Below are 13380 nucleotides of genomic sequence, written 5' to 3'. Positions count from 1 at the left end.
ACCTGGACCAGTAGTTTACTGACCATCAATAAACTGATATTTCACATCTGTGAAGGGAAAAGAATGACAAAACTTCAAATTGTACTCCTGTGTTTCCTTAACGAATGAGGGTTAATTTACATTTACAGCATTTGGCTGGCGCTCTTATCCAGAGCCACTTACAATTTGATCAATTTACACAGGGAGGTGAAGGTGGTGTTGGGAGTCTTGCCCAAGGACTCTTATTGGTGTAGTGTAGGGCGGTTACCCAGGCAGGGATTGAACCCCAGTCTACAGCATTGAAGGCAGAGGCATTATCCACTACACCAACCAACCAGGCTCAGAAGAAAAGAGATAAGACAGTAAATATGTCTGTTGCCTTATTGCTCAAAACATTGTAAAGATTGAAAATACACTCAAAAGGTTGCCATACTAATGAGCTTTGTTTTCTTTCAGAGTGATCAGACAGCCTGCAAGCTGAAAAAAGGCGAATGCACTCTAACAGAAAGAGAAAAGAAAAAATAAAATTCCCTTTTACTGCAAATCTGCTCTACACTCACATTTCAGCACCAGGGACTGCAACTTCCTGTCAGACTTCAACACATATAACAGCCAAAAACACATTCACCGAAGTCAGGAAAGTCATTGGCGTCTAAACCTTCTTTTTTTCCCTACATCACATTTTGCAATGACAAGATTTACCTGTTTGAATATTTATTCGATCCAAGAGATTCTCCGATTTTACAGAATTGTGCTGGGCAAACAAAAGAAGAATGTCTTACACTGGAAAGTTTAGAATAAACATGTTTAATAGTTTTTTCTTAGATGGGGATAAAGCAAAACAGTGATTTCAAAGAATAACAGAAGTCCAACAATGCTGAAAAACAAACATACAAAAATAGCACTAAAAATCCTTTAATTATTTTAAGAAACATGATTACATATATATATAAAATCATATATGATTCTTACTTTTCTGTTACTTTTATCGAAGAGAGGGAGAGTCAACATCACGATGAGGTAGAAAGGTATGCATACAGTTATCAAATAAATCTATTTAAATCATTTGAATAACACATTCTATTACAGTATCATGTATCATGTTCAGTATACACCATGCCTCGTTGTTTTAGTTTCTAGTAGAGTGCTGCTGAGACAGAGCTGTTAGACTTTAATTCCTGGCAAAATGAACTTCACTGGCTTGAGCTGAACTTTACACTAACATAGAATAAACCTGATTGGTTGGTGTTTGGGGTTTAGACTCTGGTAAACTGAATCTGATTGGTTGGTGTTGGGGTTTAGACTCTGGTAGACTGAATCTGATTGGTTGGTGTTGGGGTTTAGACTATGGTAGACTGAATCTGATTGGGTGGTGTTGGGGTTTAGACTATGGTAGACTGAATCTGATTGGTTGGTGTTGGGGTTTAGGCTCTGGTAGACTGGACTCATCACGATGTTTCGATTTTCAGGTAGATCATTTTCATAATCATCATCAGCCTGAAATTAGAGTAAAATAGGTGAAATTAGACGATCCTAAAGACAAACACTGCATAATCTACGACTCACTTAACTCACATTTATGTAACAGGCACAACTGTTCATTTCCATTTTCTGTTAATTGTGAAAATGTTCTTTTATAATTATTCAGAGATTTCTGAACTTCATCCATTGACTTACTTTTTCATTAGTTCTTGATTGTCTGCTGAAAAATCCAGAGTCTGCAGAAAGAGAGAAAACATCAGCTGTACAAATGTTCTATTCATTCCATCTCCACTAGAGGGAGTCAGTGGCTTTAACTAGGTCTATGAGCCTGGAAAGCCTCTCCTGTTTACTACATGTACATAAGCATTCACAGCTTTTGCTCAATATGTTGTTGAAGCACCTTTGGCAGCAATTACAGCCTCAAGTCTTTTTTAGCATGATGCTATAAGCTTGGCACCTATTTTTGGGCAGGTTATCTCATTCTTCTTTGCAGAACCTCTCAAGCTCCATCAGGTTGGATGGGGAGCATCGGTGCACAGCCATTTTCAGATCTCTCCAGAGATGTTCAATCAGGTTCAAGTCTGGGCTCTGGCTGGGCCACTCAAGAACATTCCCAAAGCCACTTCTTTGTCATCTTGGCTGTGTGCTTAGGGTTGTTGTCCTGTTGGAAGATGAACCTTCACACCTGTCTGAGGTCCAGAGTGCTCTGGGGCAGGTTTTCTTCATGGATATCTCTGTACATTGCTGCATTCATCTTCCCCTTGACCCTGACTAGTCTCCCAGTTCCTGCTGCTGAAAAACAGCCCCACAGCATGATGCTGCCACCACCATGCTTCACTGTAGAGATGGTATTGGCCAGGTGATGAGCGGTGCCTGGTTTCCTCCAGACATGACGCTTGGCATTGAGGCCAAAGAGTTCAATCTTTCTTTCATCAGACCAGAGAATTTTGTTTCTCATGGTCTGAGAGTCCTTCAGATGCCTTTTGGTAAAGCTCCAAGCAGGCTGTCTTGTGTCTTTTACTGAGGAGTGGCTTCCATCTGTCCACTCTACCATACAGGCCTGATTGTTGGAGTGCTGCAGAAATGGTTGTCCTTCTGGAAGGTTCTCCTCTCTCCACAGAGCAACGCTGAAGCTCTGTCAGAGTGACCCTTGGGTTCTTGATCACCTCCCTGACTAAGGCCCCTCTACTCCATTCACTCAGATTGGCCGGGCAGTCAGCTCTGGGAAGAGTCCCATGGATGATGTGGATGATGGAGGCCACTGTCCTCACTGGGACCTTCAATGCTGAAGAAATCCTTCTGTATCCTTCCCCAGATCTGTGCCTCGATACAATCCCGTCTCAGAGTTCTACAGACAATTCCTTGGACTTCATGGCTTGGTTTGTGCTCTGACATGTACTGTCCACTATGGGACCATATATAGACAGTTGTGTGCCTTTCCACATCATGTCCAATCAACTGGGTTTACCACAGGTGGTCTCCAATCAAGTCATCAAAACAACTGAAGGATGATCAGTGGAAACAGGAGGCACCTGCGCTCAATTTTGAGTGTCATGACAAAGGCTGTGAATTCTTATGTACATGTGATTTTTTTGTTTTTATTTCCAATAAATCTGGGAACATGTTTTCCCAGACATGCCATCATGATGATGACAAACTGACAGATATTTTTAATTTTCTTCTTCTTCTTTCAGCTGCTCCCTTTAGGGGTCGCCACAGCGGATCATCTGCCTCCATCTTGCCCTATCCACTCTACTTTTACACCAACCATCTCCATGTCCACCTTCACTACTCCATAAACCTTCTCTGAGGTCTCCCTCTTCTCCTTCTACCCGGCAGCTCCGTCTCCAACATTCTTTGCCCAATATATCCACTATTCCTCCTCAACACATGTCCAAACCATCTCAACCTGGCCTCTCTGGCTTTATCTCCAAACTGCTCCACCTTCACCGTCCCTCTGATCTGCTCATTTCTAATCTTGTCCATCCTTGTCACTCCCAACGAAAATCTCAGCATCTTCATCTCCGCCACCTCCATCTCAGCCTCCTGTCTTTTAGACAGAGCCACAGTCTCCAAAACATCCATCATAGCAGGAAGCACTGCTGTCTTGTAGACCTTCCCTTTCACTCTTGTTGCTGTCCTTCTGTCACAAGACATATATTTTTAATAAACATTTTTTTTGTTTTCTGTTTATTATACAAATCATGTGTCCAACTGCCCTGTGTGTGTGTGTGTGTGTGTGTGTGTGTGTGTGTGTGTGTGTGTGTGTGTGTGTGTGTGTGTGTGTGTGTGAGAATAGCACCTTGTATCATCTTGGTGCATCTCAGTTTGTAGAAGATCAGTGCTGATCCTCCCATCAGCAGCAGAGCCACACAGACACTCACAGTGATGATGATCACAGGGGAACCTGAAGCTGAGAGACAGAAACAACAGACCAACATCATCACATCACATGATCACAAACACCTCCTCAAACTAGTAACCTCCTTCTCTCCTGGTGTGGAGCCCTAAACTGACCCCTTGCCCGAACGCATTAAATAAGGCATTAGATGTTCTTCAGTAGATGAGGTTGTTGGTATCATGGTTATGCTGGGACTTGCTGGTGGCAGGTGGTTGGGATCTGCTCTTTCTTTCACTTTATAGAATTATCCAGTGGAAAACACTAAAATATTTGGATTTCCTGACTTTAACCATCAGTAAATGTGTATATATGGACAGACCAACGTGAGACAGCTGGACACAGAACAGAAGAGGGTGTTTGAAGAATGAGAGAGTTCTTACCACTGAAATCTTCTTTATCAGATGAGACTTGTGTTTTTTCTGTTGTAGATGGACTTGATGTTTCTTTAGGATATACAGAAAAAATACATTAAAAATATGTATTATGATTCAAAAGTTTAGCCGTACTGACTTTAACCGTCAGCAAATGTGTTTCTTCATATCTGACACACTTAAAATAACTGACCAAACCCGAAAACACAAACTGCATCTAAACTAGACTCTGTAACTTCCTCTGTTCCCTGTGGTGTGAAGACGACCTCAGGGGTGATAGTGGGAAAAATTCCTGAGCCTGAACTTTTTTTCTCTGCTCGGGAGGTGAGCAGGGTGGGGGTGCTATGTATGCGACACACTTAAGACATAACTTGTTGGCCCCTGGGCGCAGATATACGTCTATGGATAACCCTGATCTTCATTACTGTCAAAGAGTTTTTGCTTTTGAATTAGTCCCTTCAATGATAGATTGTGTTGAATTTTGTTGAAATACATGAACAACATTCAGACATGAGATAAACAAACCCAATATAAGCCTATATTTCAGAAGCTATATGTGCAGATTACCAGAACTCTTGGGACTAGCAGGCCTGCTCAGGAATCCATACCTGTTTTTAACTAGTCACATACCTTATTGCTTCTATAGCATAGGAGACTACAGATACTGTAGTCTGACTATGACAGCTTAACGACTCCGGCAGATCTGACTATGACAGCTTAACGACTCCGGCAGATCTGACTATGACAGCTTAACGACTCCGGCAGATCTGACTATGTCAGCTTAACGACTCCGGCAGATCTGACTATGACAGCTTAATGACTCCGGCAGATCTGACTATGACAGCTTAACGACTCCGGCAGATCTGACTATGACAGCTTAACGACTCCAGCAGATCTGACTATGACAGCTTAATGACTCCAGCAGATCTGACTATGACAGCTTAACGACTCCGGCAGATCTGACTATGACAGTTTAAGGACTCCAGCAGATCTGACTATGACAGCTTAACGACTCCGGCAGATCTGACTATGACAGCTTAACGACTCCGGCAGATCTGACTATGACAGCTTAACGGCTCTGGCAGATCTGACTATGACAGCTTAACGACTCCAGCAGATCTGACTATGACAGCTTAACGACTCCGGCAAATCTGACTATGACAGCTTAATGACTCCGGCAGATCTGACTATGACAGCTTAACGACTCCGGCAGATCTGACTATGACAGCTTAACGACTCCGGCAGATCTGATTATGACAGCTTAATGACTCCGGCAGATCTGAGTATGACATCTTAACGACTCTGGCAGATCTGACTATGACAGCTTAACGACTCTGGCAGATCTGACTATGACAGCTTAACGACTCCGGCAAACTCTTGTGCTTTTTTTAATTCTCAGGTTTTAAAGCCATAATGTTTCGATGAGTCATGCCACTCAGCCCCCCTCAATGTCCAAAACGGCCTCGGTCATGTGTGCTGCGTTCATGCTGGGTTGTTCTGGTTTATCTAGTTCGACTAGTGACATTACTTAGCCAAAACAGTCTCGCTAATTTGTGCTGTGTCTGGACCCCCTTTTGTCTTCAGAACTGCCTTAATTCTTCGAGGCAGACTTTCAACAAGGTCCTAGTAGATCAGCAGTTTCTGAAATACTCAGACCAGCCCGTCTGGCACCAACAACCACGCCACGTTCAAAGCCCCTTAAATCCCCTTTCTTCCCCGTTCTGATGCTTGGCCTGCACTTCAGCAAGTTGTCTTGACCACCTCTACATACCTAAATGCAGTGAGTTGAGGCCGTGTGATTGGCTGATTAGCTAGTGGCTGGTGAGTGTGTATTCCAATACTGATCATGTGGAGGCCCTGACATCAGTCAAGCAAATGAATCTGTTATTTTTTTTATAACAGACATTTTACAACTTAGCTTAGAACCTGTTGACATATAACTTATCAACTTCACTCAACATCAATAAACCATGACCACATGAGAAGTAGTAAAAGTTCATGTATCTCACCAGAAACCTGGAGCTGAATCTCTGTAAAGAAGGACTTATAGCTGATTGACCCCATTCTTTCCTCAGCTCCACAGAAATAAACTCCTCCATCATCTTCTCTCACATCACTGATTCTCACTCTGAGAATTTTAGATCTTCTGTCATCAGAGATGGAGCATCTGTCTTTCCGAGTCTCTGTCGTGTGGATCAGTTCAGTAAAATATTCCCCAGTCCATTTATAGAAGAACCTGTTGTTTGTTTTAAACTCCTCTGGATATGAACAGCTGATGGTGACCGTCTCTCCCAGATAACCAGACACAGTGTTTGGCCCCAAACAACACGGATCTGTTAATAATGCAATAATTAACCCCTGTCCTCTAGTAACTGCATGACTTATTATATCTAGGATATCAGTACTTCTCACCTGGTTTCACTGTCAGGTTCACATCATGATTCCACTCTCCAGTCTCTCCACACTGATATAATCCAGCGCCCTGTAACCTCAGGTTTCTATACATCACTACAAGTGCTTCATCACTGTTAAATAGAGAAAATCTGTCTTTATGAATCCATGTGTTTGGTGTTTCTGCGTATGTATACTCTGTTGCCACCTTCCAGCAATATTTGTTAATCCCTCCACTCTTCTGATGATTGCAGTAGATCATGACACTACCTCCTGGGTAGCCAATCACATTGAAGCAGCTCACGGGACCTGCCAATCGAATGAAAGGTTCTCACTCTTCCATCTCGTCTCATTAAATTCCTCTAAATTCTCTAAATTCTATAACTTTGCATCAAAATAACTGCAGCAGGAAAACTTACAATAAACTGTAGTTGAAATATAAAGTCTGCAGTTGGAAGTAGAATAACTGACCTGAGATCAGGTAGAGGGTGAAGATGAGGAGGATCTTCATCCTGAACTGAACTTCAGCTTCACTGATCTCCACACAAACTCCAGCCAGTGTTTTCTTTAGTTCTCCTCAGAGTTGAAGTCTACTCTTCTCTGTAAGGTGCAGTCCTCTCTGTGTGTTGTGTGTCTGGTTTGGTTGGTTCCTGCTTCTCTGTTAAGAGTCAGAGTTGCTCAAACTCTTAGCTCCTCCCAGCAGCATCACTGACCACAGACTAAATTGAACACACAGGATACTGAGATCATCTTTGTGCTGTGCTATTGCTGGACAACATCTGACCAGTTTCATAGTCCCACTTGAAGAGCAATAATGAATGTACAACATGCAGTGTTTTTTACTTTCTATCATTTTCTGTTTTCATTCATTTTTAGGACGTAGTAGTAGCAGGAGTAGCAGTAGCAGTAGCAGTAGTAGCAGTAGTAGTAATAGTAGTAGTAGTAGCAGTAGTAGCAGCAGTAGTAGTAGCAGTAGTAGCAGTAGCAGTAGTAGCAGCAGTAGTAGTAGCAGCAGTAGTAGCAGTAGTAGTAATAGTAGTAGTAGTAGCAGGAGTAGTAGTAGCAGTAGTATGAGTAGTAGTAGCAGTAGTAGTAGCAGTAGTATGAGTAGTAGTAGCAGTAGTAGTAGCAGTAGTAGCAGTAGTAGTAGTAGAAGTAGCAGTAGTAGTAGTAGTAATAGTAGTAGCAGTAGTAGTGATAGTAGTAGTAGTAGTAGTAGTAGCAGTAGTAGTAGTAGTAATAGTAGTAGCAGTAGTAGTGATAGTAGTAGTAGTTCTTTTCACAGTTGGCCCCTCCCAGTCCTCCCTGTGCTTTTGTTTTGATCTTTGTTTTGATTCTTTCCTGTCCTGCCCCTTGTTGCCCTTTATTGTTCTCACCTGTGTTATCCACACCTGTTTCTTGTTAACTCTCGTTGGTTCCTCATATTTAAGCCCTGTGTTTTCCCCTGTTAGTTTGCTTTGTATTGTTTGGATTGTGCTGTTTGATATTTGTAGTGTATTCTCTGGTGGTGTATTGTGTTGTTTGGTATTGTTTATTCTGGCCTCCACTGTGTTTTCAGTTTGTGTTTTATTATGCCCCTCGATATCACCGTACTACTAGTAGTAGTAGTAGCACTAGCAGCAGTAGTAGTATTAGTAGTAGTTGTAATAGCAGTAGTGGTAGTAGTAATAGTAGTAGTACTAAAAGTTGTTGTAGTAGTAGTAGTAGTAGTAGTAGTAGTAATAGTATTTGCAGGATTAGTAGTAATAGTGGTAGCATTTGTAGTAGTAGTACTAAAAGTTGTAGTAGTAGTAGTAATAGTAGTAGTAGTAGCAGTAGAAGCAGTAGTAGTAGTAGTATCACACCACGCGAAGGTAGCATGTGTCAATCAGGCATCAGGCCTCAGACGGGCACCTCATACAGCTGTCCCATTGTCCAGTTTGGGTCAGTCACCAGCGGCAGAGGTGGAGCCCCAGCACGCATGAGCAGCATTCAGGAAAGTGTCCCTGGCGCGGAGGACCGTGGTGAGAGCGGAAGGGCCAGGCTGAATAACTGAGCTGATATCAGGCAGAGGGTGAAGATGATTAGGATCTACACCTTTAACTGAAGTTCAGCTTCACTGATGTTCACACAGACACCAACCGACATTTGCTTGTGCTCGTATTAGTAGTAAACTAAAGCCTACTCTCCTCTGTAGTGTGTAGTCCTCTGTGTGTCTGTCTCTCCTCGTCTCTCTGGTTTGGTTGGTTCCTGTTTCTCTGCTAAGAGTCGGACTTGCTTAAACTGACAGCTCCTCCCAGCAGCGTCACTGACCACAAACCAAATTAACCACATAGACAAAAAATGGATGGCAGTAATAAATGTTGTATTGGTATTCACCCTTCTAATGTGTATTAATTATTAGAATTCATTTAATTAGTTTATTATTATTATTATTATTATTATTAATACATTCTACAGTCTTGCTGCCATTTTGGCCTTTGGTAAAGCAGACTGAATGGAACTCACTGTCACGGTCGGCCCCTCCCAGTCCAGTCCAGTGGGTTTGTTTTGGTTTCCTAGTCCAGCCCCCTCGTTTCATGACTCCACCCCTGATTGCCTCCACCTGTTTCCCGCCTGTGCCTCGTTTACCCTGTGTTATTTAAGCCCTGTGCTTTGCCCTTTGTTTTGCTGGTCTTTGTTCTGGTTGTACTGTTTGTGTTTGAACTGTTTGATGTTTGGTCGTGCTTGTTTGATTCTGGTTTGTCTGTCATGTCTGTCCCTCCTGCTCTCCATGTTGGATGTTTGAACCTGGACTTCCTCAGTTTCCGTGATTATTATAAAGATGGACAAGAAACTCAGTAGGATTATTCGTTTAAAATGACCAATTTCATGTATGTAAAATGTGTTGCAAGTCCAATGTTCTTCTTTGTAGGAATAGATTTAAACATGCAAGACTGTAGAGAAAGAAAACAAAAGAACTGAGTGCAGCGACAGTCCCTGAATGAATGGCACAGTCAGTGTGACATTAGTAGCGGACTGGAGGAGATGTGCTGGATCACAGATACCATCTTGTGCTGTGTTTATTCTGGCTGTTTACATCCTCGGCCACGGCGCTAGGGCTGCTGCATGACGCTATCAGTAAACAAGACACTGCGCGCCCGGACGCCGCGTTCATTGTGGCCGGCGGCTTCAACCACTGCAACCTGAGGACTGCCCTCCCCAAGTACCATCAGCACGTGAGCTTTTCCGACGAGGGAGAGTAACATACTCAACCAAGTTTACAGCAACCTGAGGGGGGCCTACAGGGCCGTGCCTCGGCCACACTTCGGACAGTCCGACCACATCTCCGTGTTCCTCTACCCAGCATACAGACAACTCCTCAAGCAAGCACTTCCACTAAGTCAGACCATCAAAGTGTGTGAAGGAACTGACTTAGTACTGTCAAAGCAGTCCTGAAGCACTGACTGGGATGTGTTCAGAACTGCTGCTGTGAGAGAGGACTGTACTGTTGATCTAGAGGACTATGATTCTGGGGTAACAGGCTACACGAGCAGTTGTGTTAAAAGCGTTGTCCCTACAAGGCACTGCAGGAAATACCCCAAACAGAAACCCTGGATAAACGGTGAAGCTCGGGCCATGCTATGTGCCCACCATGCTGCATTTCTCTCAGGCAACACTGAAGATTACAAAAGGTCCATATATGACCTGCGTAGATCTATCAGAGAGGCCAAGAGACAGTACAGGCTGAAGTTGGAAGGCTCCCGGCGCATGTGGCAAGGACTGCAGCACATCACCCACTACCAGCAGACGAGCAGAGCGGTTACAAACAGCCACACCACGCTACCTGATGAGCTAAATGAGTTTTATGCTCGCTTTGAGGTCCTCAACCCTGGCCGACCAAGAGACACTATGGCCACACGAAACACATCACTCACTGTGACATCAGTGGATGTGTGCAGGACCTTGAGGAGAATAAACCCACGGAGAGCAGCCGGCCCAGACAACATCCCCGGGCGTGCACTCAGGGTTTGCTCATCAGAACTGGTCGATGTGTTTGTGGACATATTCAATCTGTCCCTCACGCAAGTTTTTGTGCCATTCTGCTTCAAGACCACCACCATAATGCCCTTCCCAAAGAAAAGTGCTGTGACCTGCCTAAATGACTATCGTCCTGTTGCACTTGTGATGAAGTGCTTTGAGAGAATAGTCATGACTCACATCCAGGAGACCATTCCGAGCACTATAGACCCTCTTCAGTTTGCATACCGTCAGAACCGGTCCACAGACGACGCAGTGAACACTGCCCTCCACACAGTCCTCACACACCTGGAGAGCAAGGACACATATGTCAGAATGCTCTTCATCGACTACAGCTCAGCATTTAACATGGTCATCCCACACAAACTCTCAGAAAAGCTCCTCACCCTCGGACTGACACCTGCTCTCTGCAACTGGGTGCTGAACTTTCTATCAGATAGACCCCAGTCAGTCAGAGTCGGCAGCCGCTCATCCAGCACAAGAACAGTGAGCACAGGGGTCCCCCAGGGCTGTGTACTGAGCCCCCTACTGTACACGCTCTTCACATATGACTGTGTGGCCTCCCAGAACAACACCAGGATCATCAAGTTCGCTGGTGATACTACAGTCGTTGGACTGATCACTGGTGGGGATGAAACAGTGTACAGGAAGGAGGTGGTGGAGCTGGTGGCCTGGTGTCATAACAACAATCTCTCCTTGAATGCAGACAGGACCAAGGAAATGATTGTTGATCCAAGGAGAAAGCGGGAGCTGCACACACCCCTGTACATTGGTGAGGCAGAGGTGGAGAGGGTGAAGACCTTCAAATTCTTTGGCATCCACATCAGTGAGGATCTCACCTGGTCACATAACACACACCTCATCACTTTCTGAGAAGACTGAGAAAATTTGATATGCCAGCCAAAATTCTCAGCACCTTCTACAGGAGTATGATCGAGAGTGATCTTACCAGCTCCATCACAGTCTGGAGTGTGAAGTCCAGGACTACAAGACTGACCAACAGTTTCTGTTCACAGGCCATCAGGCTGGTGAACACCTCACTAACTACCTCTTCCCCCCTCCCACTCTGAACTGGTTTAACCTCACACTCAACAACTGCACCTTACCTGCACTGCACTGCTGCTGTTAGAACAACACTGTTTACATCTATTACTGCACAGAGTAATATTGTTTACTGTTTACATCTGTTACTTGATGCACTTTATAACAGCTGCTCTACATACTTAATTTTCTTTCAACTTTGCACATACTTTACTTTTTTACTATTGTTTTTAGTGTAATTCTTATGGGTTATTGATGTAACCCAGCACTGAGTTGTTAAAATAGTCCTCAAATTTTGTTCCATTACCTCTACAGTTACACAGCGTTGGATTTGTAAATTCCTTCAAATGAGTGGTGTTAGCAGTTTTTGAGTGTCTCTCATTAATCTTACATCAAACAATATGTCATAGTTTGACTTTCATTACAAAGACAACATTAGAAACATTTTATTATATGAAAATGATCAAGATTAAATTTATTAAAGCTCCATAAATGTCAGAGGTTACCAGTGATGAGGGTTTCTGTTTTCCGAAGGTTCCTGAGCACATCTGTGCCTGAACATCAGCCAGTAAAGAGCTTTGCTGTAATTTCTAGCCATTATTCCTCTTTATGAATGTGGGTTATTTGGCTAGAGTAACTAAAGAGTTGTATACATTTGAAAATGTTCACTAGTGTTTTCAATCATTTTCTATCTTCTATATTAGAAGAAATTAGCCAACCACCCAACCAGGCTCAGAAGAAAAGAGATAAGACAGTAAATATGTCTGTTGCCTTATTGCTCAAAACATTGTAAAGATTGAAAATACACTCAAAAGGTTGCCATACTAATGAGCTTTGTTTTCTTTCAGAGTGATCAGACAGCCTGCAAGCTGATAAAAGGCGAATGCACTCTAACAGAAAGAGAAAAGAAAAAATAAAATTCCCTTTTACTGCAAATCTGCTCTACACTCACATTTCAGCACCAGGGACTGCAACTTCCTGTCAGACTTCAACACATATAACAGCCAAAAACACATTCACCGAAGTCAGGAAAGTCATTGGCGTCTAAACCTTTTTTTCCCTACATCACATTTTGCAATGACAAGATTTACCTGTTTGAATATTTATTCGATCCAAGAGATTCTCCGATTTTACAGAATTGTGCTGGGCAAACAAAAGAAGAATGTCTTACACTGGAAAGTTTAGAATAAACATGTTTAATAGTTTTTTCTTAGATGGGGATAAAGCAAAACAGTGATTTCAAAGAATAACAGAAGTCCAACAATGCTGAAAAACAAACATACAAAAATAGCACTAAAAATCCTTTAATTATTTTAAGAAACATGATTACATATATATATAAAATCATATATGATTCTTACTTTTCTGTTACTTTTATCGAAGAGAGGGAGAGTCAACATCACGATGAGGTAGAAAGGTATGCATACAGTTATCAAATAAATCTATTTAAATCATTTGAATAACACATTCTATTACAGTATCATGTATCATGTTCAGTATACACCATGCCTCGTTGTTTTAGTTTCTAGTAGAGTGCTGCTGAGACAGAGCTGTTAGACTTTAATTCCTGGCAAAATGAACTTCACTGGCTTGAGCTGAACTTTACACTAACATAGAATAAACCTGATTGGTTGGTGTTTGGGGTTTAGACTCTGGTAAACTGAATCTGATTGGTTGGTGTTGGGGTTTAGACTCTGGTAGACTGAATCTGATTGG

At 42.8% G+C, this 13380-nt stretch overlaps 1 long non-coding RNA gene across 1 annotated transcript; it reads right to left on the bottom strand.

Annotated features, from left to right (window-relative positions):
- Nucleotides 1–3776: 3776 nt before the first annotated feature.
- LOC119264609 lies at nucleotides 3777–6404 on the bottom strand. The gene is made up of 3 exons (XR_005131149.1): nucleotides 6243–6404; nucleotides 4243–4305; nucleotides 3777–3874 (listed from the first exon to the last, which is right to left on the bottom strand). It is a non-coding gene; the product is annotated as an uncharacterized LOC119264609 (long non-coding RNA).
- Nucleotides 6405–13380: the final 6976 nt, after the last annotated feature.

This window comes from Pygocentrus nattereri, chromosome 12 (assembly GCF_015220715.1).
Source record: "Pygocentrus nattereri isolate fPygNat1 chromosome 12, fPygNat1.pri, whole genome shotgun sequence".
Taxonomy (NCBI): domain Eukaryota; kingdom Metazoa; phylum Chordata; class Actinopteri; order Characiformes; family Serrasalmidae; genus Pygocentrus; species Pygocentrus nattereri.
This window is presented reverse-complemented; position numbering and strand designations above follow the sequence as displayed.